Source organism: Tachypleus tridentatus, chromosome 2 (genome assembly GCF_004210375.1).
Source record: "Tachypleus tridentatus isolate NWPU-2018 chromosome 2, ASM421037v1, whole genome shotgun sequence".
Lineage (NCBI taxonomy): Eukaryota > Metazoa > Arthropoda > Merostomata > Xiphosura > Limulidae > Tachypleus > Tachypleus tridentatus.
Genome location: NC_134826.1, coordinates 68,281,559 through 68,308,674, shown reverse-complemented (window position 1 = coordinate 68,308,674; position 27,116 = coordinate 68,281,559). Strand labels below are relative to the sequence as shown.

At 35.0% G+C, this 27,116-nt stretch overlaps 1 protein-coding gene across 13 annotated transcripts in view; it reads right to left on the bottom strand.

The window, feature by feature from the left end:
• The window catches only part of LOC143244120 (plasma membrane calcium-transporting ATPase 1-like), a 119,943-nt gene that overhangs the window by 72,210 nt on the left and 20,617 nt on the right, over positions 1-27,116 (bottom strand). Inside the window, exon 1 of one of the 13 annotated variants that reach the window (XM_076488233.1) lies at positions 9,214-9,538. The exons of 9 other annotated variants lie outside the window; for them this stretch is intronic. The gene's annotated coding sequence lies outside the window, so the exon portion shown is untranslated. Of the gene's footprint in view, positions 1-1,515; positions 1,660-3,806; positions 3,827-9,213; positions 9,539-27,116 lie in introns of those variants that run through there. 3 more of the 13 variants (XM_076488232.1, XM_076488237.1, XM_076488236.1) reach the window with 3 other exon arrangements.

Below are 27,116 nucleotides of genomic sequence, written 5' to 3'. Positions count from 1 at the left end.
TATGCTCTAGCCTAACTCTCTTTTTATGTGGCTCATGTCATTTCTTAAACATTTGCGAAGGTAGATTATAGTTAGTAAGCCACTCCCATCACGCCATGTTAAACCACAGTTTGTTTGTTTCTTTGTAGTTAGGCAAAAGAATACACAACGGGGGTATTTGTACATACGGCAGCTAACATCCACGTACAAATACTTTACTAGCATATTGAAATAGTTTATGGTTATGTATATGGATAAAAGAAACAAATAAGAACTACGGATTAATACATTAACGTTGTATAATACAGTTGATACACAATACTAACGTTGTAAAATACAGTAATCGGTAGATAATGTAACCAGCTACACGTACTTCTGAGACATACTGTATAGATAGGATAAACGTTTTTCAGGATATATTTAACGTCACCTTTCGCCTTTTTTTAAAACATCGAAGTAGATTCAGAGAATGTTTAGCAATAAGATTGCTGGTTTGTAAATATAAGTTATTTGTATTACTAATGAATAAACATGTAGCGTTTATTCGTTTATTATAATTCTTCTAAATGAAAAACTTAAATAATTTTCCAGTTATTTTTTATATAAAGTTTATATCCATTGGGTCAGTTCAAGAAGAATTCTCACTACTTAACTGTAACGATATATTCAACTTTATTTTCAATGTGAACTGTGTTAAGCCTATTTCATTCGATTTTAGCCATAAGAAAATATTAGCATATATTTATGATATTTTTGGATGTACTTTTCTCACAAAATATTATATTCATATAGAAATTTCAAGAATATTTAGAGTAATGCTGTTAATATTTTATTGTAAATTATTCAGCGAGACAAGCTGTTAAAATTGCTGGAAAAGTAAATAAATAAGGGGCTATAGCCCCCGTACCCGATGTGGCTTAGTAGCAAGTGGTAAGTTAGGACACCGAAACATTGGACTTATTTTCTAGTATTATTGTATTGCTGAATAATTAACAGAAATAAATTATTGGTCCTAATGATGCATCTTTTTGAAATTCCTATCTAAGTACAGGACAACTGTGTGATTAAAATATATTTCCGAAAGGCCACGCAAATAATGAACAAACACTCCACCAGTACATGAATGTTACTCTCTCGGTCTGCCCTTGAACAAGGTTATTAATGATGCATCTTTTTGAAATTCCTATCTAAGTACAGGACAACTGTGTGATTAAAATATATTTCTGAAAGGCCACGAAAATAATGAACAAACACTCCACCAGTACATGGACGTTACTCTCTCGGTCTGCCCTTGGACAAGGTTATTAACGAAGGATGGTAAATTATAATATCACATTGCGATTCACACTGGTATGTTAATAATATCAACATATGACTGCGCTACTATGTTACACAGTAACTTCAGAACCAATCAGCTGCTGTGTTCTGCATAAAAAATCAAATAACTATCTCTGATGGTTCATAAGACTAATTCTATGGAGAATATACCCGATTAACTGAAAACTATATGTCGCAATAGATAAATATTTTACTTACGTTTAGTAATTAAATTATTACTAGCAACACTATCCGAAGGCACTAGAACAAGTCCAGTACTAAAACCAAGTGTGGCATGGCTACAATGACCAACAGTTTGTATCAGTCTAGTTCCAAACACTCGTTACTTCGGTTTAATTACACTGAAAATAAATATTTCGTTGTAATCAAGCAGGAACTGTACAGTAAAATCCGATGGTCTAACCGATGTTCCTAAGGGAAGAAAGACACTAGGCGGAGGCTGCGCAGAAAAGCACAGATCCACAATAAGACCCATCGATTAGACATCTGCGGGCGAACGTATAGTGTTCAGTGTACGGCTGCAGTGACCTTGGACCCAACGTCTCTCTCCGCAACGTCTCTCCCTTGTCCATTTCAAGTCCCCCAAATTGCCCTAATTCACTAAAGACATGGTTTTTCTACTCATATGATTGTTTACTGGGAATAACGTATATTCACACGTACGGGATGTTTGTGTCAGCACAAGAAGTCATACATTGATGAAATAAGAAAGTATTGCAATACGCGTTGAAACGTAACTTCGTCAGTATAGATCAAAAGATGGTCACACCAAACATCTATTATAACCCAAAAGACAGAGAAAAAAAACAGGTTTGTAAACAAAATATTACGTTATCTTAGTACATGCAAAGCTGCTCCCTTTATACCTAACTGTAAAAAAAAAAAAAACAAACATAATTGTAAAACAAAATTTGAAAACGTAAATTTGCACTTGTCTCTCCATTGACCCAACAAATCTTGACACTAAATTTGGTGAAGATCAATTATAAGGAGGAAAACGTAGTGGTAAAAAAGGTCCATAAAAACCTCAAAACTCAAATTTGTACGTACCCACACATGGACCTAATTAACCTCCATATCAATTTTGGCGAAGTAGCTACATGGACCTACAACAGATACTATTAAATTTATGTATTAACAATGGTTCACCCATACAGTTTAATCACAAACAGAACTACATAACACTTAAGTTTTCTCAAAATCAAATATCATGACAATTTTTCACAAGAACATACTCTGGATCTTATATCATGATTAGTGTGACAAATCTTAACATGACACATTGCGATTAGTATGATAGATGTTAATATGATACATCGCGATTATTGTGATAGATGTTAATATGATACATCGCGATTACTGTGATAGATGTTAACATGATACATCGCGATTATTGTGATAGATGTTAACATGATACATCGCGATTACTGTGATAGATGTTAACATGATACATCGCGATTACTGTGATAGATGTTAACATGATACATCGCGATTACTGTGATAGATGTTAATATGATAAATCGCAATTACTGTGATAGATCTTAACGAGATACTTACATCATGATTACTGTGATAGATCTAACACGATGCTTACTTCATGATTACTGTGATAGATCTAACACAATGCTTACATCATGATTAACAAATAGGTGGTATGAAGGTAGACAGCCACTAAAGGTGTTATATGCAGTCACATTCATTCCTATGTATAACGCCTGTACATCTGTCTATCACGGTACACCAATATGTTCTGCAATAAAGACGTAGTTTAAAACGACTGAACAACTAACAGAGGACGTACGGCAGAATGAAATGTGACACAGCTAACTACCCAACAGTACCAATCGCCAACAACCTATTTGATCGAAGAGTGAGATTTGATAGTCATTGTTACAGTTCAGCTACGGTTCCAAAGTGCGGAGCGTGTTTCTGCGGTTTTTGGTAGGAAATTATGACTCCGCGGGACTCGTTGTTTGGGCACGCTAACAAGTAAACCACGACTGACCCTGATTAAGTTACGTATACAGGTAATAGTTAATAAAAGACAATTTAGTCGGATCCACAACAATAGTATGTTTGGGCATGTTAAACCAAAGAAGTATTCAATGACATTTTATTTTTAAAAACAATTATCATAAAACTGAAGGCCTGGCATGGCCAGGTGGCGTTCGACTCGTAATCCGAAGATCGCGGGTTCGAATCCCCGTCACACCAAACATGCTCGCCCTTTCACCCGGGGGGCGTTTGAATGTTACGGTCAAACCCACTATTCGTTGGTAAAAGAGTACCCCAAGAGTTGGCAGTGGGTAGTGATGACGAACTGCCTTCTCTTTACTCTTACGCTGTTAAATTAGGGACAACTAGCGCAGATAGACCCCGTGTAGCTTTGCGCAAAATTCAAACAAAACAAATAAAACTGCAATAAAGCTTAGGCACAATTTTCTGGACAGTTCGAACTAACGTTATTCTTGTTAAAGGTCATACAATACCACTACAGTTGTTTGTTTCACTCCTCAAGATGTAGTTTATGAAACTGGCTACACTAACTCGGTTACCAGAGAGGCTGAAACCTCCAATGAACAACACAAAGGTGTAATAAAATAACAGGACGTTTTATTGGCTTTCTCCACAAGTAAAACAAAGTATACCAGTTTCAACAAATATAACTTTGTTCTTACTTAGCATAGAACTGTAGTTGCTGTTGTGTTTTTAGTGTTTTTGTTTTTTTTACGAGAATAGCGCGAACTCTGAGACGCATTTGGAAGGCGTACGTACTGTACTCCACCCCCTCCCAACCCATTCAAATCCTACATCTAACTGAATAATTATGGAAACAAAAAGTACTTTTAAAAGGAAGTCGCCGGGTCACCAGATCGTTATATAAAGTAATAAAAGATAATGGGACAAAAATATACTCAACGTATATACTCAACAAATAGTGATTAAAAAAAAGTTTGGGGGAAGAGAGAGAGAGAGACTCACAATAAGAGATATTTTGATTCCCTTCAGTAACCATGTTCTACTTAAGGAAGGGAATGCTAAGACAGGAATGTTCTGGTACATGTACCTCGTCGTATTATAAATAGCATGACAAAGGTTGAGTCGAGAATTCTTGGATTAGTAGATGACGTGGTAGAATCACCAAGAAAGAAGTTGGACACATACACCAGTTTTATGTACGCACAGTTAAATTCTTTTTCAAAAATATGAAACGTAAATACCGGAAGCCACAAACACAGAAATAATTAATAACTTCTTACTTTATAATTCGCGTTTCATATTTTTGTTTAACCTCTAATTTTTCTTTACGTTACCCCACGCACATCTTTTACAAAAGCAGACGTTACACGGTATCTTCCACGTCGGAGATCGATAAATAAATTTCACAGTGAAACTGGAAAAATTTACGAAATTACGTCATTAGATGACGCATCTTAATTAATAAGAAATAAAAAGTTAGAGCTTCTTTGAAACACTGGATAAACACGATGACCTTTGACATCTGTGTTCTTAAAATACACTGCATTGAAGTATTAAAAACGTTAAGCAGCAAAGGCGTGTACAGAGTGATGAAAAAATTTCATTCCGCTACTGTTTGGAAAGTGCACCTGAATAATAGGGGTTAGATTGAAGAGGGTTTAATGAACGACCCTCTTCTCTGCTGGAGATGAGATATGGTTTTCACACCAAAACATTCACTGGTTATAAACTTTCTCAAACCAACCAAAACATTTACCAATTATAAACTTTCTGAAACCAAAACATTCACCAGTTATAAACTCTCTCAAACCAAACATTCACCAGTTATAAACTCTCTCAAACCAAAACGGAACATTTACTAGTTATAAACTTCGTTAATCCTTTTTTATTATTATAAGTCTGAAACTTCTGGTTCACACTTCAACAATGTTTCACATATATTTCGCATGGTCGTACCTACATATACAGTTTATTTAGTACACGGCTTGTTCGACCACTAAAAAGTAGTTTCTATTAAATAAAACTTATACACGTGAAGAATGTTCCATAACAAATAAAAAAAAACACCCTTTACGTTTTCACTGTTTTATATTGCTGTAAATACCAAAAAAAGAAATCAAAGAAGTTGCAAGCGAGGATAAATTTGTAACAACAATAATATTTTTGTGATTTTTGTTTTACAAATTAGTCTGTTCAATGTTAAAAACCGATAGTACATTGTGGATGCATAAAATAACATTCATAAACGATTTTTCATTACAGGGTACTAATTTTTAAACGATCCCTACCCTACCTGCTCCCGCGAGCATATAAGAAATTATCCCTATGGACTTTCAAACCAATTACTGAAACACAACACGACTTTGAAATACCCCAATAGTTCGTGTTTTTAAGACCATCATGTAACAATATTATAAAATACTAGTTTTACACGTGATAATCGATAAGTACACAAACCTTTAAGGTACAATATTATATTTCAAATTAAAGTAATTAGTACCTTAACTCAACGTTCTAACGCTATTCATCTTTACTCTGTTCGAGCACCGCTGATAACAAGGAAAGATAGCAATATAGGTACTGAATTTTTTCTATACCAAGACGAATATCGCTGACAAAAAAACAAAAAACAAAAAAAACAGACAGATCCACCAAATCTGGTTTTGTTGTGTGACTGTACAGACCCACCTAGCCAAGTTTCATTGTGTGATTGCACAAACCTGGTTTCTTTATGTGACTCTACATATCTATCAAATCTGGTTTCATTGTGTGACTGTACAGATACACCAAAATTCGTTTCGTTGTGTGACTGTACAGATACACCAAAATTCATTTCGTTGTGTGACTGTACAAATACACCAAAATTCGTTTCGTTGTGTGATTGTATAGACCCACCAAACCTCGTTTCCTTGTGTGACTGTACAGATACACCAAAATTCGTTTCGTTGTGTGACTGTAAAGGACGACTACCAAACGAGGGGGAAATTTGTGCAGAGCTACTCGAGTGCTATCTATCTGCACTCGCTGTTCCTATTTTCAAAGCGACCGAAAAGATCTATAGTCAACACAACCCACTGCCAGCTCTTAAGCTACTCTTTATTAACAAATAGTGGGATTGACCATCACATTTATAGCGCCCACCACGACGGTAAGCGTGAACATATTCAACAAAGGGTTTCGATCCTGATAGCGTTCTAACAAGTGCTGCATATATTGTTAACCAATGAGGCGGCGTGTCTTACGTTAGCTCTAAAGATTTTTTTTCTCGCTCTATTATATATTCGAAAAGTCTCTTCACACGCACAGTTGAACAAGATATAAAATATTGTGAGGCCAAATCTTACACGCACATTCCACGTGACGAGATACGGACTTCTGCATATTCAATTCCATTTTTACTCACTTCATGCATAAAACAAGCAAGCTCACGAAATGGCGTGACTCGACGTAATTTTTGATCATTTATAGTTCAACAAGAAGTAAGCTGTGAAACAACGGGAGGACAAAACACGGGTATTTACTTTCATGGGTTTACCATAACTACACATAACAGTAAAAGGTTTTGAATATAAATACCGCAATAAATAGAAACTCGTTCTTTTTATCCAAGTGTTTGACGGCTGTAATTACTCTCGTGCTAATGCGTTCTGTGTTCGTGACACGAAGGTTTGACATTTCTATTTTTATCCACACAGTCAAATGACGGTTTTAATCATAATTATTGAATAACGTGTCCAACTGAATACAACGAATCTTCATCACAAAATGAAATTTTGTTATAATTTTAAAGTATACGAACATGATATTTTTGCCATTATAATTAATTAATTTCGAAGTAAAGCCACGCATTAACTTAAAAAAAATTAAATCTGTATATAAACATACTGTCAGAAAGTGTTTGATACGTTATTAAGGTCCTTGAAAACGAAAGACGTGAGCGACAAATGACTCAGACTACAGTGACATTAATCAGTATTGATTTATCAACGGTGTTTAGGTAAGAAGTTAAGGAAAGTAACACGTGCTCATCGTATTTCAAAGCACAGACCAACCTTGTATTACAGTCAGAACTTTGATAACTTAGTTACTTCAATATATTTTAGAAAATCGAAACCTTTTGATCCGAAATAACTATATTTGTCACGCCATTGGCAAAGAAAAGTAAATATATAGTAGTTGGTTCGGTTTAACGATGGACAGAAATAACGCAACCTTACAACTGTTCAGTAACATCCTACAGTAAATATATACTAGTTAATTGGTTCGGTTTAACGATGGACAAAAATTATGTAACCTCACGGGAAAGGTATTTCTATTAATTTTTATCTGTCTGACGTCACAAGTACAACGAAATCATCAACAGTATGGAACTGTTTTATCCTACAGACTAACTTCCAGAATAACAAATACCTTTTGTAGCGATTCCTCGCGAGAAATAAAGTTCGTCAAGATATATTTAAGACTGAAAGGAAGCAAGAAACACAATGTTGATCTTTAAATATCAAATCTACAGAGCTACAAAATAAGTAAAAACAGCTGAGTTATTAAGTTGATTTAAAAAGGGTTCTCAATTAAGAGTTAAGTAACTACTTGTAACCATACGACGACGTTAATAAAGAACGAGAGAATACAAGTTTTAAGAATCTAAATATCTGTATACAAATACTTTTAAATTGTTTCATATTATACATGACTGCTACACAGAAACTCGCGCCTTGAGAAAACATGGATTTACACCAAACCAATCTAGTGATTGCAATGTAAACTATAAGTAACCATGCGACTGGCGTTTATATTTGTATACTACTTCTCACATTTGTCTATTATTCTTTGTATTAAATATTTGGATGTCCAGATTAAATAGGTCACTATCAATTCATAAAGACACCTATGTGATGAATAACCTCATTCTTTGATTTCTAAATATTACTTGAGCCAGTGTGTATTTCAACACTTAGCTCATTTGATCTGAGTGGTGTGTTGTCTTCATAATAAAGACAATTTTAATTTATAATTGAGATACAGTATCACTGGTACTAGAAAAAATTACACTATCAGATAATATTAGTAACCGGGTAAAAGTATATTCTATTTAAGGAAAACTCAATGAAGTAATTTTTACGGTTAAAACATGACTGATAAGTAACTTCAAACATTTTCAAAAAGCAACAGTGAAAGTCAATATATTAAGTAGAATCACGAAATAGTGTGTATGTACACAGGTACACAAAACTTATACTTTGGGATAATGAAAGTTATGAAACAATAGTGAATTTAGTAAAGACTTTGAAAATGCAATCAGGAAGAAAAATAACATTTAAAGTTGTTTCACTTTGAGTTGAATTACTGCAAAAGCTGTAATTGTAACAAAATATACTTAAAGTTGGCCTAATTCCGACAACGTCACATAATGTTTTGCACAAAATTTAGACACTGTTAAACAGCGGTTTTTAGCCCTGCACTCAGACAACACAATAATACTGGTCCTTAAGATAGCATTCAGAATGCATTATTACAACGATCTTTATTTGACCTAGTATTCAGACTTTATAACAATGATCTTTAGCCCTGCATTCAGAATACATTATTACAACGATCTTTATTTGGCATAGCATTCAAAACATCATATTAACGATCTTTAGCCTAGTATCCACACATTATAATAACAATCTTAAGCTTAGCATTCAAAACATCATAATAACGATCTTTAGCCTAGTATCCACACATTATAATAACAATCTTAAGCTTAGCATTCAAAACATCATAATAACCATCTTTAGCCTAGTATCCACACATTATAATAACGATCTTAAGCCTAGCATTCATACAACATTATAACAACGATTATTAGCCTAACATTAAGACATTATAACGACCATCTTTAGCTTAAAATGAAGACACAATAAAGCTTTTTACCTAGCATTCAGAGAACATTGTAACGACGATCTTTAGCCTAACATAAATACAGTGTATATTATTTCAAAATAAACTGTCTCTCACATACACATACGAAAATTTCATTTCCTACCAGAACAACTACAAATCGAAAGCCACTTGTATAAAACTGATCATGTAAGCCAGGTTCTCTTGTGATTACAGTAACGTCTTTACTACAGACGTCAACATAAATCTTAATCCAACTAAGCACAGCTAGCCAAAACTAGCAAAGCTTTCAACGAGTGAGTGAGATGTTCAGTAAATCTCGAGTTCATGGTGTATTTCCAGGATGAACCACAATTCTAGTATGGCGCTTCAGACAGTTAAAAATAACCAACAATAACCACAAACTCAATGCCAAAAACAAACGTCCTACTTAGGTGTGGCGCTTTAAAAATACATGTAGACTCATAGGCATACAGCTCACTGCTCCACAGTAATAATATGCCTGTTCCTTATTAACATGTGGTATAAACCAATAATAGTGTTCTTATCAAAGTATACCTTCGTATGGCTGTTGCTTAAATACAGTTAGAACAGTTCTCTGGAAAAGCTGAGCTTGGACATCTACTTAGAACACAGACTACTGTATTATAATCTTCCTCACCAGAGTACAAACACCGATTCAGAGTAAATTAACATTTGTTTATAAAATAAACAAAAACTGCAGTATTTTCCTAAGCCTAAAACCTTAGCTGGAAAACAAAGATCCACGATAATAAAACAGCAATAAAAAGTAGAATCAACACCATTTTCTAACACATCTAATTTCACTTTTTCAGTTCTTATTAGTTCTGTAATTCACTCCGAAAACAACATACCCCAATAAGCACCAAGAACAACAGTTGCCAACGGGCAATCTCCCAAAAAATAGTTTTGTACCCAGGTATAATGTTTATTTATTGCAGCTAAACAAAGTTTTGCACCCAGGTATAATGTTTATTACAGACAAACCACCAGCAGAAATATTCCAAAGTACTTCTTCAAATTTTACTAAAAACATAATATTTCTTGGAGACGTAGCTATATTTAAGCTTGTCACTTGGAGGGTTGGTTAACTTACTTTTCACAGTCTGAAATAAGAACTATTACAGACTTTGCTGTAAAACCAGTTCCTTGTCCGTTAAATGGTTGTTTGCAACAAACCTTTTGTTATCCAATAATGTGAATACCTATAATTCCTGTTTATTAGTGTTATTTTGGAGTTATTGCAATTTCAAATATTACTACAGTATAATCCACGTTTTTACGAAAGGGTCTGTACTAGCTTTGATGCATCTATACGATATTCTATCGATTGAAGACTCAGGACAAGAATGCTGGCAGCAAATGTCACGTCATCGGCACAAGAACTCTTTCTTCCAATAGGTGATCGATTACTTTTTCTGGTTTTAAATTTGGCAGGAAGGAAAACTGTGAAGAAAACTTGATACAGCGACTTAACCATAACCTGTTTGAATATTATTAAACAATAAGCGATTTTATTTAACGGCTAAACATCTATGTTAATTTCGCAGCAACGTAAGCAAGACAAATATAAATCTAAGACTCAGCGAGTTAGATGGATAACCGAAGAAAATTAATTATACTTTATATACTTGGATTACAACGTATCGTGTGACCTGAAGTTAAAGTTTTAAAATAATTTCGATCCTATTATTGGTTTGGTTTATTTTGAATTTCGACCTAAGATACTAGATGGCTATCTGCACTAGCCATCCCTAATTTAGCAGTGTAAGACTAGAGGAAAGGCAACTAATCATCACTACCCACCGCCAACTCTTGGGCTACTCTTTTACCAATGAATAATGTTATTGACCGTCACACTGTAACGCCCCCAGGGCTAAAAGGACAAGCATGTTTGGTGTGATGGGGATTCAAACCTGCGACCCTCAGTTTACGAGTCGAGTGCCTTAACCACCTGGCCATGCCGGGCCCCGATCCTGTTACGGTGGTTACGAAGATAAACACGACAGACCCCCTAAGAATAATTTCTTTGACTGGACGTTGGTCATTAGTTCAAAAATATAAGTATTTAAATCCACATACTGACTTGTGTTTACTGCTTTGATTTATAATACATAGGAAGCTCTTCCAAAAATTAGTAAATAATTATATATATAATACATAAAAGTTTTATGAAAAATATGTAAGTTCACTACGAAATTTAATATTGCATATCTACTCCAAGCACATACGTGTGTGTGTGTGTGCGCGCGCGAATTTTCATTTTCCACTAATCTTCTGACCGGCCTGGCATGAAAAGATGGTTAAGGCGTTCGACTCATAATCTGAGGGTCGTGGGTTGGAATACCAGTCACACCAAACACGCTCGTCCTTTCACCCGTGGGGGCGTTATAATTTAACAGCCAATCCCACTATTTTTGGTAAAAGAGCAGCTCAAGAGTTGGAGGTGGGTAGTGATGACTAGTAGCCTTCTCTCTAATAGTACACTGCTAAATTAGGGACGGCTAGCGCAGATAGCCCTCGTGTAGCTTTACGCGAAATTCAAAAACAAACAAACCTAATCTTCTATAATGCCATCTGGTGAAGACTATAGTATAACTCACTTTTGGTGGCATTATGTTACAAACACGTAACGGTTTAGCTAAAGTCTATCTCACGATTTGTTTATCTAAGTTAGTAGTAAATACTGTTACTTAATTTTTTATTATAAAATCACATACTCAAAGTGGAAAACCTAAACAAGTTCAAAAGGCGACTCCAGCGGTTGTTGTAGCAAGTTTAAACTTTGTGACAAGTTTCTCCTAGTGATTGATTGTTGTCAGATATACAAGGGTTATGTTCGTTATCGTCCCTAATTCTAAACTGACTTAATGGAATAAAGTGATCTGACTATCACTCCAATAACACTCTCGTGACATCAAAATGTGCGCCCCCGCTAGTACAGCGGTACGTCTACGGATTTACAACGCTAAAAGTAGGGGTTCGATTCCCCTGGGTGAGCTCAGCAGATAGGCCGATGTGGCTTTCTATAAGAAAACACACACACACACACACACACACACATACATACATAAAAGTGAGAAATACGTTTTGAATTTTGCGGAAGATAACTGAAAAAGTACCCCAGTTCCATAAAGTTAGATTCTAACCGCTGGGCCCCATACGGTCCCCACCCCAAATGTAATGGAAATCAAACGTTATATCTGTCAATAAAACCCTAATAGCTAAGGACTGGTTATCTACAGTACACCGGTTTGTTGTTAAGCGCAAAGCTATATGATTGGTTGTTTTTGCTCTGTCCACCACGTGTATCGAAACCCAGTTTTTAGAATCATAACCTTGCAGACTTACTGTTGAACCGCTAGCATGGGTAAGGTGTTTGTAATAATCTTTTTTATATTTATTTTTCGCATTTTAATCCCAAAAGGAAACTATCCTTCACTTACTATACTCAGTACCTCCAAACCAAAGGGCAGATACTAGTGCACGTATCTATAAGCCTTTTCTTTCCCTAAACACTATGCTCACCTTTCATCATAACCAGACACACCACGGTCCCGCTAGTGACACTAATGAGCCGGACAAATCACAGTCCCACCAGTGACACTACTGCACCGGACACACCACAGTCCAACTAGTGACACTATTGCACGAGACATCCCTTTACAAGAACAGCCTGTAAAATGTCTCTTGGTCAGTCTAACATCACATAATGTAAAATACGAAAAAAATTGAAGCAGATTATGTTATAGGCACCATTAATAATTAAATAAAACCCAGTGTGAGACTGCTTTTGTGTTGTCTTACAAGTAGAAGGTGTGTTAGAATCATTAAGAGAAAAATTATATTTTCCTCTCCTTCTACCCCAAAGATCTTGGAATAAGGTTGTACACACACACATAACTGAAAGCTCTGTCAACGTTGAGTTTAAAGTTCCGTACAAATCTTTTAACATGCGCCATCTAGTGAGTAATGAGCCAAAGGATGCATTCCGGCTTTCCCATTCCTTCTGCCCGCGGACTTTATAACACTCTGTCAGGGTTGAATATAAGAGCTGATTATATTTAACCGAACACGTGACATTCATCACTTGCTGTACAGTGTCAGACTACACGTTTTTCGTTACATTTACTAAACTTGTGCATTAGCTTTGGGCACAAGTTACAATACCAACTGGTTGTGTATAGCTGCATTAGCCCGGTACACAAGTTACGATGCCAGGTAAAAGTGAATATAAAAGATAATAATGAGTTAAGAAATAAACGAACTAAGTATGTCAACACCGATATAACATCACTACCTTACTAAATTCGGATAAAAATCTAATAATTTCAAGAAACGGTTCATACACACACACATTGAACAGACGTTTGGAGTTTCATAGCACACGTGGTTAAAATAGACTGGTGATTGTTCATTGGCCAAAGAAAGCTTCGATCCCGATGTGTTATGACATAAGATTAAATCGTTGCTGGAGCAAATAAAATTCATTAAACAATTTTAATTCGCTTAAATTATTTACCTGCACGAAACTCGCTGAAAGAAAAGTCATAACTCGAGTGGAAGTAAAAGTTTCTCACAACTTCCCTTAAAGAAATAAAGAATAATTTATAATGCATACGATCACAGTACGATATTACAGGGTCTCTATAATTTACAATGTACACGACTGATCGATATTATAGGGTCTCTATAATTTATAATGTACACGACAGTTCGATATTACAGGGTCTCTATAATTTACAATGTACAGTACAATTCGATACTACAGGGTCTGTAAAACTTAATACTTGTTTCGTGAAGAGAGCTAAAGGTCGGGTTACATACAAGTGTTACATTTGTTGTAATATTGATATGACTATATCGTGAATCATACTAACATCTATCAAAGGTAATTTTCAGGGATCAGTGGTCATTGTCAGAGGTAAACTTTGACTCTCTGTGAAATACTGTACCTCTAAAAAGGTTTTAAAGTTACACGATCTTATCAACAATCTCAAATGTGAAACGTTAAGTATAACGTACAGTTAATATTCGAAACAGGAAATAACTTGCGTGACGTGATGCGAGCTCTCTTTGCAGGTAATCTATAAACATGAACTGAATAAAGATGTTAAAGGGTGTGAAAAAGTCGCGAATGAACGAATAAAGAGTGCACTGGCCTGATATGATTCGTCACCCACAAAGAGACTGACGGGATGAGTAAACCGTAAACGAGACTGACGGGATGAGTAAACCGTAAAAGAGACTGACGGGATGAGTAAACCGTAAAAGAGACTGACAGGATGAGTAAACCGTAAAAGAGACTGACAGGATGAGTAAACCGTAAACGAGACTGACGGGATGAGTAAACCGTAAAAGAGACTGACGGGATGAGTAAACCGTAAAAGAGACTGACGGGATGAGTAAACCGTAAAAGAGACTGACAGGATGAGTAAACCGTAAAAGAGACTGACAGGATGAGTAAACCGTAAAAGAGACTGACAGGATGATAAACCAAGGACGGATCTGTTAGGCCTATTAATTCGTGAATGAGTAGGACCATAACAGTGAGACAGACTATATATGTCAGGTTAACCTGAAGATTACCTTTGTAAAAGTGTTAATACGCATAGCAGCCGTCCTGAGATATATTTTTACTTCAAGTGTTTCTCGTCATCACGAGTGAGACAGGCGATATAAGTCGAGTAAACTGTGAAATAGCCTTAAAGGTTCATTAAACTTTAACGCCTTTTTAATGGTACATATTGTTTAATAAACGGTGTATTTAATAATTGTACTCTAAGTCATATTGTGGTTGCTATTCTCGCTATATTTAAACCATTAACTTACAATAATTTCCTTTTGCGTCAGGTTGTAACTGAAGAGCTGCTGGTCCGATTGTCACTAACCTAAAAACTATCTTCACGCCCCGGTGGTTTCACTGCTGAGCCACTTTTTTCTTTTCATGATTTCTTCTATTAATTGTGTATCACCGATATCTTACATCATCACACAAACATTTTTATTTTTTATCACGTTTTGATACATTATATTCACTGTGTATTCCTGAGATCCACCATTCTTCATCGAAACAATGTACGGTTTCGAAATACATAAATAATACTACACAGTATATACACATTCTCCACCAGAAGACAGTACACAATAATATACTGCCTTCTCAACCAGAAGATAGTGTAAGTTACTTTCATAGTCTGAAGTTTCCATATATATTCTTTTTTCTGAAACGTACGTAACGCGTCACTCCAGTTTCATCGATGTAAAATTAAATAACCTAAGCAGTCTGTCTTATGGTTATTTGGGTATTTGTGTTTGTGTACCCGGGAGGGTCAGGTTTCGTCGATCTCTTTCTCCTTCCTTTGTATTGGTTTTAGCGACCGTCAAGTGTATTTATAAATTTTACACGAGGGCCAGAGTAACCACACTTACTCAGGCCCCTATCAGGGCAATGTCCATGCTCTATCTACATATACACTTAGTGCAGATATAGCATTCCTCTTAAAAGTTCCATAATGATTTGCACTATTACTAGATAGGTATTAACCATAAAACATTCACATAAATTACTTTCAATGTTATTATTTATCCCTAAACTAATGTGGAGTCTAGTTTATAGGTGGCCTTTTTGTTTTATTTGAAAATATATATTCACTGGGGAAAGGTGTTTAGGACTATCCTTATCATGTAAGCAGTATCTGTCTAGTTCGCTTACCAGTTCGTATTTTTACCAATTCTGGCCAAACTAATTTACTGTACTATGTAGGAGCCTATCTGCTATTGTTTCCATATGTGTGTATTTATGCATGAATTCAGATGATGTTGCTCTGGGTACTTTACAAGTTGTTGTAAGTAGAGTATTTTGTATTGTTTACAGTTTGGCCTATAATAGTTGTTACTTACATTTATCCATGCAGAGGCTGCATGGTCAATTACGGGTCTAATGTATGTTTTATATATTTTTAAAATATTACCTGCTGTTTCTGCACTATTTTTACCAGTTAAGACTCCTATCATAGTTTGTTCTTCGCGAAATGTTTATTTTAATATTATTTATGTGGTTTATCCATGTTAATTTAGAGTCGAATGTTAGTCTTAAGAATTTTGCTGTCTGAAGAAGTGCTCCATTCATATAGATAGTTCTCTGGTTGTGCTTTTTTGTGTTAACTTTGTGAATACTATTATAGTTGTGTTTATTTTGATTCTATATTTTTGACGATATTCACTTATTCTATTTAATTGTGGTTGTACATTTGTGGCTGCTATTGTTGGTGTTGGTACATTTTTCCAGATTGCCACATCGTCAGCGAACTGTGAAGAGTATCCATTATTTGGATCTTTCAGAGGCATATTGTTCACGTACATGATGAATAGGATAGGGTTAACCACCCCTTCTTGATGGACGCATGCTTCTGAAGTAAAACACTCTTAGAAGGGCTCTTCAACACTGACTCTGCATATTCAGTTTTACAGAAAGTTTGATAGCCAGCGAATAATTCCCCGTGGTAATCCCATTTCTTTCATTCGGAACCGGAGACCGTTATTCCATACAGTGTCGAAAGCATTCTCAATATCGAGAAAGCAAGCGACAGTGCATTTTCGTTTATTAAAACTATCTACTATTGCTTCTGTTAGTCTAACTAAATGGTCTATAGTATGTCTGAATTTTCTGAAACCATTTTGTTCTTCTGGTAATTTTGATGTTATCTCCAGGAATGAGGACCTAAGCACGAGTAACAAAAAGCTACTACAGCACTTTCTCTATTAGCTCTAATTTAAAAGTGTCAGATCAGAGCAGCTTGTCAACATTACCGCCAGCCAACTCTTCAGTTACTTTTACCAATGAAAAGTGCAATTGATATCAAACGATACAAATAGTAAATAAGTACCACTTTTTAGCGGTTCAAGAGCAGATTTGGAAAACGCAGATGGCACTAAAAACACACACACAAATAGACATGAACGAATGGGTTGGTTCCGAAGTCGTACAATAAAAACCTACTTAGATACAATTACACATTAAAATTAGGTTAGCCTGTGTTATTCTAGTAACGTGAGTTCCTCTTTTCGGATAAAATGCTGTTTATATCTCTTAGCTAAAGAGTTTAGTAATAGGGCCAGGCTTGGCCAGTTGGTTACGACGCTCGACTCGTAATCCGAGGGTCGCGGGTTCGAATCCCCGTCTCAAACATTCCCGCTCTTTCAGCCGTGGGAGCGTTATAATGTGACGGTCAGTCCCACTATTCGTTGGTAAAAGAGTAGCCCAAGGTTTGGAGGTGGGTGGAGATGACTAGCTGCCTTCCCTCTAGTCTTACACTTTTAAATTACGGACGGCTAGCGCAGATAGCCCTCGAGTAGCTTTGCGCGAAATTCAAGACAAACCAAAGACCAAAGCTTAATAATAGACGTGTTTGGAGACAATACTGACATTTCTTTGAGCACGTACAAGTCAACTTCCGATACAGTTGTAAGAAAAGCGCGTGTTCGATACACCTGTGCTTCAAGTATACGCAGGTGGTACACCTCGTGCTGTACACTTGTATATATTATAAAAAAGTAGCGGAAACTATCCACGAAAAGGCGATATTGTTTTTACTGTCACATACCGAGAATAAAATACGAAAAGTTAACACAATGGATATAACAACATTCCGAAGAAAGTTAAAAAAATTCTAAAATGTTTTCAAGATGAAGACAACTTAATTTCTTAAAACCTAAATAAACACATTATTATATATAAACAATATACACAACAACCTTAACCTATTATTACGTATGAAGAACAAAAACAAAGCAATTTATATGCAAAAACGGCTCGTTTGGGTTGAGAAAATATTTTACATAGAAGAGCGAACAACGTTTCGACCTTCTTCGGTCATCGTCAGGTTCACAAAGAAAGAGGTAACTGACCAGAAGCTGACCACATGTTTGAAAGGGGTTGTGTAACTGAGTGTCGGAATGTAGAGGGCGGTATTAGATGTTTGAATATATAATTTATTTATTTTATTATGTTAATATAGGTATAAAGGCGTTCCTTTATATTGGTTTATTTTGGGTTTATGTTGTTGTATAAGTAAGGCTTCTTTAATTTTGCGTTTGTTTATGTTTGTTTCTTTAATTAGTATTTGAATGTTTTCTATGGTTATGTTGTGTTTATTTGACTTGCAGTGTTCGAAAACGTGTGAAGGTGACTTTTTATGTTCTTTGAATCTGGTTTCCATTTTTCTACTTGTTTCTCCAATATAGAAGTCGTGGCAGTTATCACAATGTATTTTGTAAATAATGTTGGTGTGGTGTTTGTCAGTGTAGTTTTTACATAGTATAGACCTCAGTTTTGTGCCTGGTTTTGGAATAAATTTGGTATAAACTGGAATGTCATATTTTGTTACTAATTTTTGCCAAATGCTGGTTATTTGTTTGCTGATGTCGGGAATATATGGTATACAGCAGTATATGGTTTCGTGGTTTTTTGATTCGTGAGCTGTATTTACTTTAGTTGGTTGATTTTGCTTTCTGTCTAGGTGTGTGCGTATAATGTTTTCTACGGTTTGTGGAGGAAACTTATTGATGTTGATGAAGTATTGTTTTATTTTGTCTAATTCATCGTTAATTTTATCTGGTGAGCATAGTTGTATGGCTGTGTTTATTCGGTTTCTTAGTATGTTGAGTTTTTGTTTTGTTTCATGTGCCGAGTCCCAAGGAATGTATAGTCCAGTATGGGTGATTTTTCGGTGGATTTCTGTTTTGAACTGTATGTCGGTTCTTGTAATTTTGAGGTTAAGAAATGATATTTGATTGCTTTCTTCCTGTTCACATGTGGAGTTAATGTTGGGATGTATAGAGTTAATGTGATTGAAAAAATTAAGTATGTGTTCTGTAGATTTGAATCCCGCAACCTTGTCATCTACATATCTGTACCAGTATAGTGGTGGATGTAATGTTGTGTTAATTGCTTGTGTTTCAACTTGTGTCATAAAAAATATTGGCTAGAACTGGTGATACTGGGTTGCCCATGCTTAGGCCATTTGTTTGTATATAGTTGTGGTTGTTGAACATGAAGTTTGTCTTTATCGTGGTGAAGTCTACGAGGATTGCTAACTGGTTACTGGGAATTTTTATAGTTGGGTTAGGGTCTCGGATATAGAGTTCTAAGGCTATCTTGCAGGCTCCAGTGGTTGGAACTTCTGTAAAGAGGGATATAACATCGAAACTGGCCATTAAGGCTTTATGATTAAGTTGATTTGTAAAGGTAAAACTTTCAAAAAATTTTAATACATACACAAACATTATCCAAAATTTACACAAAAAACTACTTAAAGCCATGTTGAACACAAAATACAAAGAACTACATGACTTACAAAAACAAAAAATGAACCTAGACCATCAACTGGCATGCTGCATTAAACCAGAGATTTACGGACTTGTACAACGAAACATAAACCAAATCAATACTAAGAACGACAGAGACAAAAAGATCTCCCACAACAAAAAACTAGAAAAACTAAGATGCAAACAACAGAAAAGACACCAAAACGATAAACCGTTGACTAACCTCATACTTAACATATCCGACCGACAATTAAACACAGACGAGATACATCTACTTAACAAAGGACTCAACTTCGCAATAGCACCTAGGTACATTCCAACCATAGAAATCAAAACATGTTTAGAAGACCTAGCCAGGAGACTTGTGATACTTTCTACAGAGAACAAAAACAAGGAAACAACCAAAAACAACCAACAGAAAGAAGACAACTTAGATAATTTTATTGACATCCAACAGCCAAACTTCCCAGGTAAAATTACAAATTTATATTTTCCAGAAACACCTAAAAACAACATCTTAAACGATTTTTTCAAAGAATTTTCTCACAAAACCATCAACATAATTTCACAAAACAGAAAACTAAAAAACAACCTTACAAAAAAGAGACATTAATTCCATTAAAAACTTAAAACAAGACAAAAACATAAAAATTCTAAAAGCAGATAACGCTATTGTCATAATGAACACGAATGAATACATCCTAAAAATGAATAACATCCTATCAGACACGAACAAATTTAAACCAATACCCACAAATCCAACAAAGACACACGAGACGCAACTGAACAAATTACTACTACAAATGAAAAAAGCCAACACAATTTCACAAACACTTTATTCCTACCTGCGTAAAACCGACTCACGCACACCGCAAATATACGGCATCCCCAAACCTCATAAACCAGATTGTCCATTACGACCAATAATGTCCACATATGAATCGTTTAATTACAATCTTGGTAAATACATAGCATGGGTATTCTCCAAATATGTAACATCAGCCAGCTCATTCATCAAAGACTCTCTTAATTTCAAGTCTAATCTAAATCAACTTAATCATAAAGCTTTAATGGCCAGTTTCGATGTTATATCCCTCTTTACAGAAGTTCCAACCACTGGAGCCTGCAAGATAGCCTTAGAACTCTATATCCGAGACCCTAACCCAACTATAGAAATTCCCAGTAACCAGTTAGCAACCCTCATAGAATTCACCACGATAAAGACAAACTTCATGTTCAACAACCAAAACTATATACAAACAAATGGCCTAAGCATGGGCAACCCAGTATCACCAGTTCTAGCCAATATTTTTATGACACAAGTTGAAACACAAGCAATTAACACAGCATTACATCCACCACTATACTGGTACAGATATGTAGATGACACGGTTGCGGGATTCAAATCTACAGAACACATACTTAATTTTTTTCAATCACATTAACTCTATACATCCCAACATTAACTCCACATGTGAACAGGAAGAAAGCAATCAAATATCATTTCTTAACCTCAAAATTACAAGAACCGACACACAATTCAAAACAGAAATCCACCGAAAAATCACCTATACTGGACTATACATTCCTTGGGACTCAGCACATGAAACAAAACAAAAACTCAACATACTAAGAAACCAAATAAACACAGCCATAAAACTATGCTCACCAGATAAAATTAACGATGAATTAGACAAAATAAAACAATACTTCATCAACATCAATAAGTTTCCTCCACAAACCGTAGAAAACATTATACGCACACACCTAGATAGAAAGCAAAATCAACCAACTAAAGTAAATATATCTCACGAATCAAAAAATCACAATACCATATACTGCTGTATACCATATATTCCTGACATCAGCAAACAAATAACCAGCATTTGGCAAAAATTAGTAACAAAATATGACATTCCAGTTTATACCAAATTTATTCCAAAACCAGGCACAAAACTGAGGTCTATACTATGTAAAAACTACACTGACAAACACCACACCAACATTATTTACAAAATACAATGTGATAACTGCCACGACTTCTATATTGGAGAAACAAGTAGAAAAATGGAAACCAGATTAAAAGAACATAAAAAGTCACCTTCACACGTTTTCGAACACTGCAAGTCAAATAAACACAAAATAACCATAGAAAACATTCAAATACTAATTAAAGAAACAAACATAAACAAACGCAAAATTAAAGAAGCCTTACTTATACAACAACATAAACCCAAAATAAACCAATATAAAGGAACGCCTTTATACCTATATTAATATAATAAAATAAATAAATTATATATTCAAACATCTAATACCGCCCTCTACATTCCGACACTCAGTTACACAACCCCTTTCAAACATGTGGTCAGCTTCCGGTCAGTTACCTCTTTCTTTGTGAACCTGACGATGACCGAAGAAGGTCGAAACGTTGTACGCTCTTCTATGTAAAATATTTTCTCAACCCAAACGAGCCGTTTTTGCATATAAATTTCTCAACAAGTGGGTTTCTCGACATCACTGAAAAACAAAGCAACTTTAAGCATTATGAAATATTCTACACACTGCAAGCATTTTGAGAAACATGCATTGGACAAAAGTATAAATATTTTTCTTCTATAAAGTATCACCAGACTACAAAGTGGTACACAAACATCCGGGTTGTTTGGCCAACAATATACGAAACGTTTTACTAGACCAAGCTTTACTTCTAGTATTGTTAGAACAACAATGGACCAAGCTTTACCACTAGTATTGTTAGGGCAACAATAGACCAAGCATTACTGCTGATGTTGTTTGGACAATAATGGACCAAGCTTTACTGCTGATGTTGTTTGGACAATAATGGACCAAGTTTTACTGCTGATATTGTTTCGGTATCAATGTATCCAGATTTACGTACAAGGTGGGCCAATCTTTTCCAACGTAAGAGTAAACAAACTTCATAAAAACATGATAAAATTGAAAGAATAGGATGAGGACGATAAGACGTTTTTTTATAAAACAATGATAATCAAAGACAAAAATGTTTTGAACTTTACTAACTTTAGAAATAGGCTATAAACAGAATTGAGGGTTCAAAGGCAATTGTAGTTTTTTTTTACAAATATTCCAGTTATTACAATCATGGTTTTACCAGTTAAGACATTACCATAATTGTAATAAACAAAATATTTGTGAAAACTATAGTCGTCTTTCTTTTCGTCATATCCCTAACTATGTTGTTTCACCAAGAACTGATGGTTTGAAGTATTAATTTAATAAAATAATGCACCAGAACTGGTGAAATTATTAACTACTAAACCGAGCAATTAAATGTTTCATCTTTTTATATTACTCCGCATAATACTTTTTTTTTTTGTAAGATTGACCTTAAGTTTCTATGTATGTATTCAATATCCTTCTTGTAGCTACACTGTAAGATTGGACGGCACGTACCGGAAAAAAAAAAAAAAATCACGATCGAAACGTAAATACACATAGAAAATGGTGCCATATAATTTAAGAAAACTTAGTGGCTAATAGCTTCACTTGTAACACATCACTAGGATTTAAAGTCAATGAACAGTTTCTTATCAAACATATTACTCAAGAAAATACAAATGGTTAATTTTAAAGTTTTCGCTTATCACAGATACAAGTTTAATCTTCCAATGCCCGACATTCCCACTGTTATAAAAACCAATTACTTCTAATTTATGAACAAAATCATGTCCATCATGGAACGTTTAGATTTTAGAGATTCAGATTTCACTGAATGACTGACTTAGCCTCAGTAGTTGTATAGATACTGTCCACTGACTGACATTTTGCCTCAGTGCTTGTACAGTTTCAATAGTACTGATTCTGTCTGCACCAATATTGGTAAACTTGTTTTTAGTTTTCTCTTAATGTTTGTTTCATACAAAGTTGTTATTCAGTGTAAAAGTTTATCTAATAAGATTTATCGACAGTGGGATAGTTAAATAAAGAAATTATACACATATAAAGCATCCGTCTCGAGTGACGGGAAAGGGTTAACTTAATCTAAATTATTTCTTGAACCTTAAAATAGTTATTTGTACTCTACTTTTAGTTTCACTCAGAACCAAAACTCTGAGCTACTTGTACAGCCCACCGTTAAAAGTAATTGTTGAGTACTTTAAGTCATGGTAACAGCCGCTCAATAATGACACACGGTAAATCTACATTTTTGTTTTATAATTTATGTTACGTCACATTTTGAATTGTGAATGGTAGTGTATTTCTGTTATACCCAAGGAAAGGAAACAGCCTAACAATAAAAGTACCTTAACTACAGAACCATTGTTTCTGTCATATCTAAGAAATGGAAACAGCCTAACAATAAAAGTACCTTAACTACAGAACCATTGTTTCTGTCATATCTAAGAAATGAAAACAGCCTAACAATAAAAGTACCGTAACTGCAGAACCGTTGTTGCTGTTATACTTACAGAATGGAAACAGCCTAACGATAAAAGTACCTTAACTACAGAACTCGTTTCTGTTAAACCTAAGGAATGAGAAAAGCTTAGCGATAAAAGTACCATAGCTACACAACTGTTGTTTCTGTTATACCTAAGGAATGAAAACTACGTAACAAGAAAAGTTCCTTAACTACAGAACTGTTGTTTGTTACACCTAAAGAATGGAAACAGCTTAACAGGTGTGACATGTAAAGTAATAGATACCAAGTTGACCCTTTATGAGAAGAAGATGGCGTGAGGTTTTAAAATGAACATAAGAACTACTGCTTAAACTTATTACAGTACCCAACATTTATGGCTAACAACCAAAGTTTTAACCCATCTATCTGTGGGTCTTGTTCTTTAACATCTGAAAACAACAATTTTTACAAGTGACACTAGTACTTTATTTTAAGAAAAGCTTCACCACAAAAAAAAAAAACATTTCTTATAAGTTTAATTGTTCCAAAATCAGAATCAAATACAGCACAATTTATGTTCCCTACAGGAGAGGACTGTGAATTAATAAAAGTAGGAACAAGTCATAAAAGCCCAGTGCGACGGTTTGGTTTGAATTTCGCGCAAAACTACTGGAGGGCTATCTGTGCTAGCCGTCCATAATTTAGCAGTGTAAGACTAGAGGGAAGGCGGCTAGTCATCACCACCCACTGCCAATTCTTGGGCTACTATTTTACCGACAAATAGTGGAATTGACCGTAACATTATAACGCCCCCACGGCTGAAAGGGCGAGCATGTTTGGTGCGATGGGTATTCGAACCCGCAACCCTCAGATTACGAGTCGAGTGCCTTAACTACCTGGCCATGCCGGGCCGCACCCAGTGAGATGAATCATTCTATTGAACAATCGAACACCTGTTGAAAAGTCAAAGGATTATAAAAGATGTGTAGCATATTAAATTTCTAATTTCGATCTTTTGCACGAATCATGTTATATGTAAGGAAGTGGTACATTTCTTTTTGTCTTACATAACATTTTAACTAGAATGATCATCCATGTTAGGGCTACCTCTACGTGAACCACAATCCAGAAATGAAAAAAAAAAAAAGCATATCTGCGACTGCCATCAAGTTTTGCAGACTGCGCCACTCATCAAATGGTAGACGACGTAATCTCTTTTTTAATTGTCTCCCACAACTATAACTGGAGTTCCACGTTGATATCTAAGGCGTTCGTTTTCAGAAGGAAACGAGAAAACAAACTTGCCAGCTTAAACGTAATATAAGATGGTTTGTTTACATTTTCTTTGGCTAAAACGTTTCAATAACAATTATTAGAAAAAGATCTGGATAAGAAATTTTAAATTCTTGAGAACCAAACGACATGGTGAACCCAGTAAAGCACACTAGGAAGAAAACTTTGAAAAAAACAAGCTGGTCGATTTATTATGTCGTGATTTTGTTTTTAATGCTGCAAAAAAACTGGATTCATTTCATGGATTCGAAATTAATTTTTTATTAAATATTTTACTTACACGAAACAAAGTTCAATCTGAAAGATTTGTTATTTATACTACTAGCGCAGTTACACAAACTTAGTTCAAATTAAAAGTCTTCTAGTTTTACTAAGAAATAAAATACTGTAAATAGTTCCATTGTAGTTTACAATAAAAAATATCACAATTGTAGTAATATTATAACCATAAGTCTATTTTTACCAGGAATTTAATAATATTATAACTAGCAGCCCACATCTATAAGAAATGTCACAGTATCATTAAAACCAGTAGATTATCTTTATCAGGAATGTAGTAACGCTGTAATCATAAGCCTAGCTCTACAACAAATGTAGTAAGGCTATAACCAATAGCTTAGCTCTAACATGGATGTATAACGCTATAACCATAAGCCTAGCTCCGTGAAAATAATCCAGCAAAAGTGCAGAACTGATTGTCTTCAAGAATTATCCAGTTTCAAATAGTTGCACTGAGTTACCAGAACACACCCTTCGTAAAATCTGACCTGTTTGCACCAAGTTACCAGAACACACCCTTCGTAAAATCTGCTATGTTTGCACAGAGTTACCAGAACACACACTTCGTAAAATCTGACCTGTTTGCACCAAGTTACCAGAGCACACATTTCATAAAAACTGAGCTATGGTTGTACTGAATTGTTAGAATATATCCTTTGTAAAATCTGAAATGTAATCGTACTGAGTTATTATAACGTATCCTTTGTAAAATCTGAAATGTAATCGTACTGAGTTATTATAACATATCCTTTGTAAAATCTGAGATATGATCGCTCCGAAATTTAACCTTTTACAAATAGAATTTAAAATATCCTAAACTAAGTAGTTCTAAACATTATCAGAGGACGTATTCAACACTTTACAGAATATTATCTCTAATAGTTTGTAGGATTCACGTTAGAGCACCTCGAACTCGACTTTATCTTCTCAGTAAAACGATAAGCATCACAAGCCGGTTTGCAACTAACACGATATTTTACAAGGTCACACAACCTAGAGACAAATAACACGGAAATATGAATCATCGTCTTTATTCACGTAAATCCTCAACACTCCTCTAAGATCCAATGAATTATTAAATATCTGTTGTCAAAGTTCCATGACACTAATGACAAACCTGACTATGATATACACTACTGGCCAAAATCGTGAGGCCAATGAACATAAAGAAAAAATATGCATTTTGCGTTGTTAGACTCAACTGCTTACTTAAATAGAGCAGAGCTTCGTAATATGAAAATAAGAAAATGGAAAATAAAAACATTTTTAGCATGTAATAGGGAAAATGTGAACACTATAAAATTCACCTAAATACCAGCTGGTCAAAAGTTTAAGACCATACCAAAAAGAAGTCCTAAACATGGTAGGAAATACTCAACAAGAGGTCTCAGTAGTGAGTTCCACAGCCATCATTGCGAATAACTGCAAACATTCATCTTGGCATGGTCAATATAAGCATTTGCAGAAGTCTGGCTGGAATGTTATTCCAAGTGGTGAAGATGGCTTCACGAAGATCATGCACTGCTTGAATTGACGTCAATTTCTATAGACTTTCCTTGCCATCCACCCCCAAACATTTTCAATGGGGTTCAGTTCGGGCGAACACGCTGGATGGTCCAAAAGAATC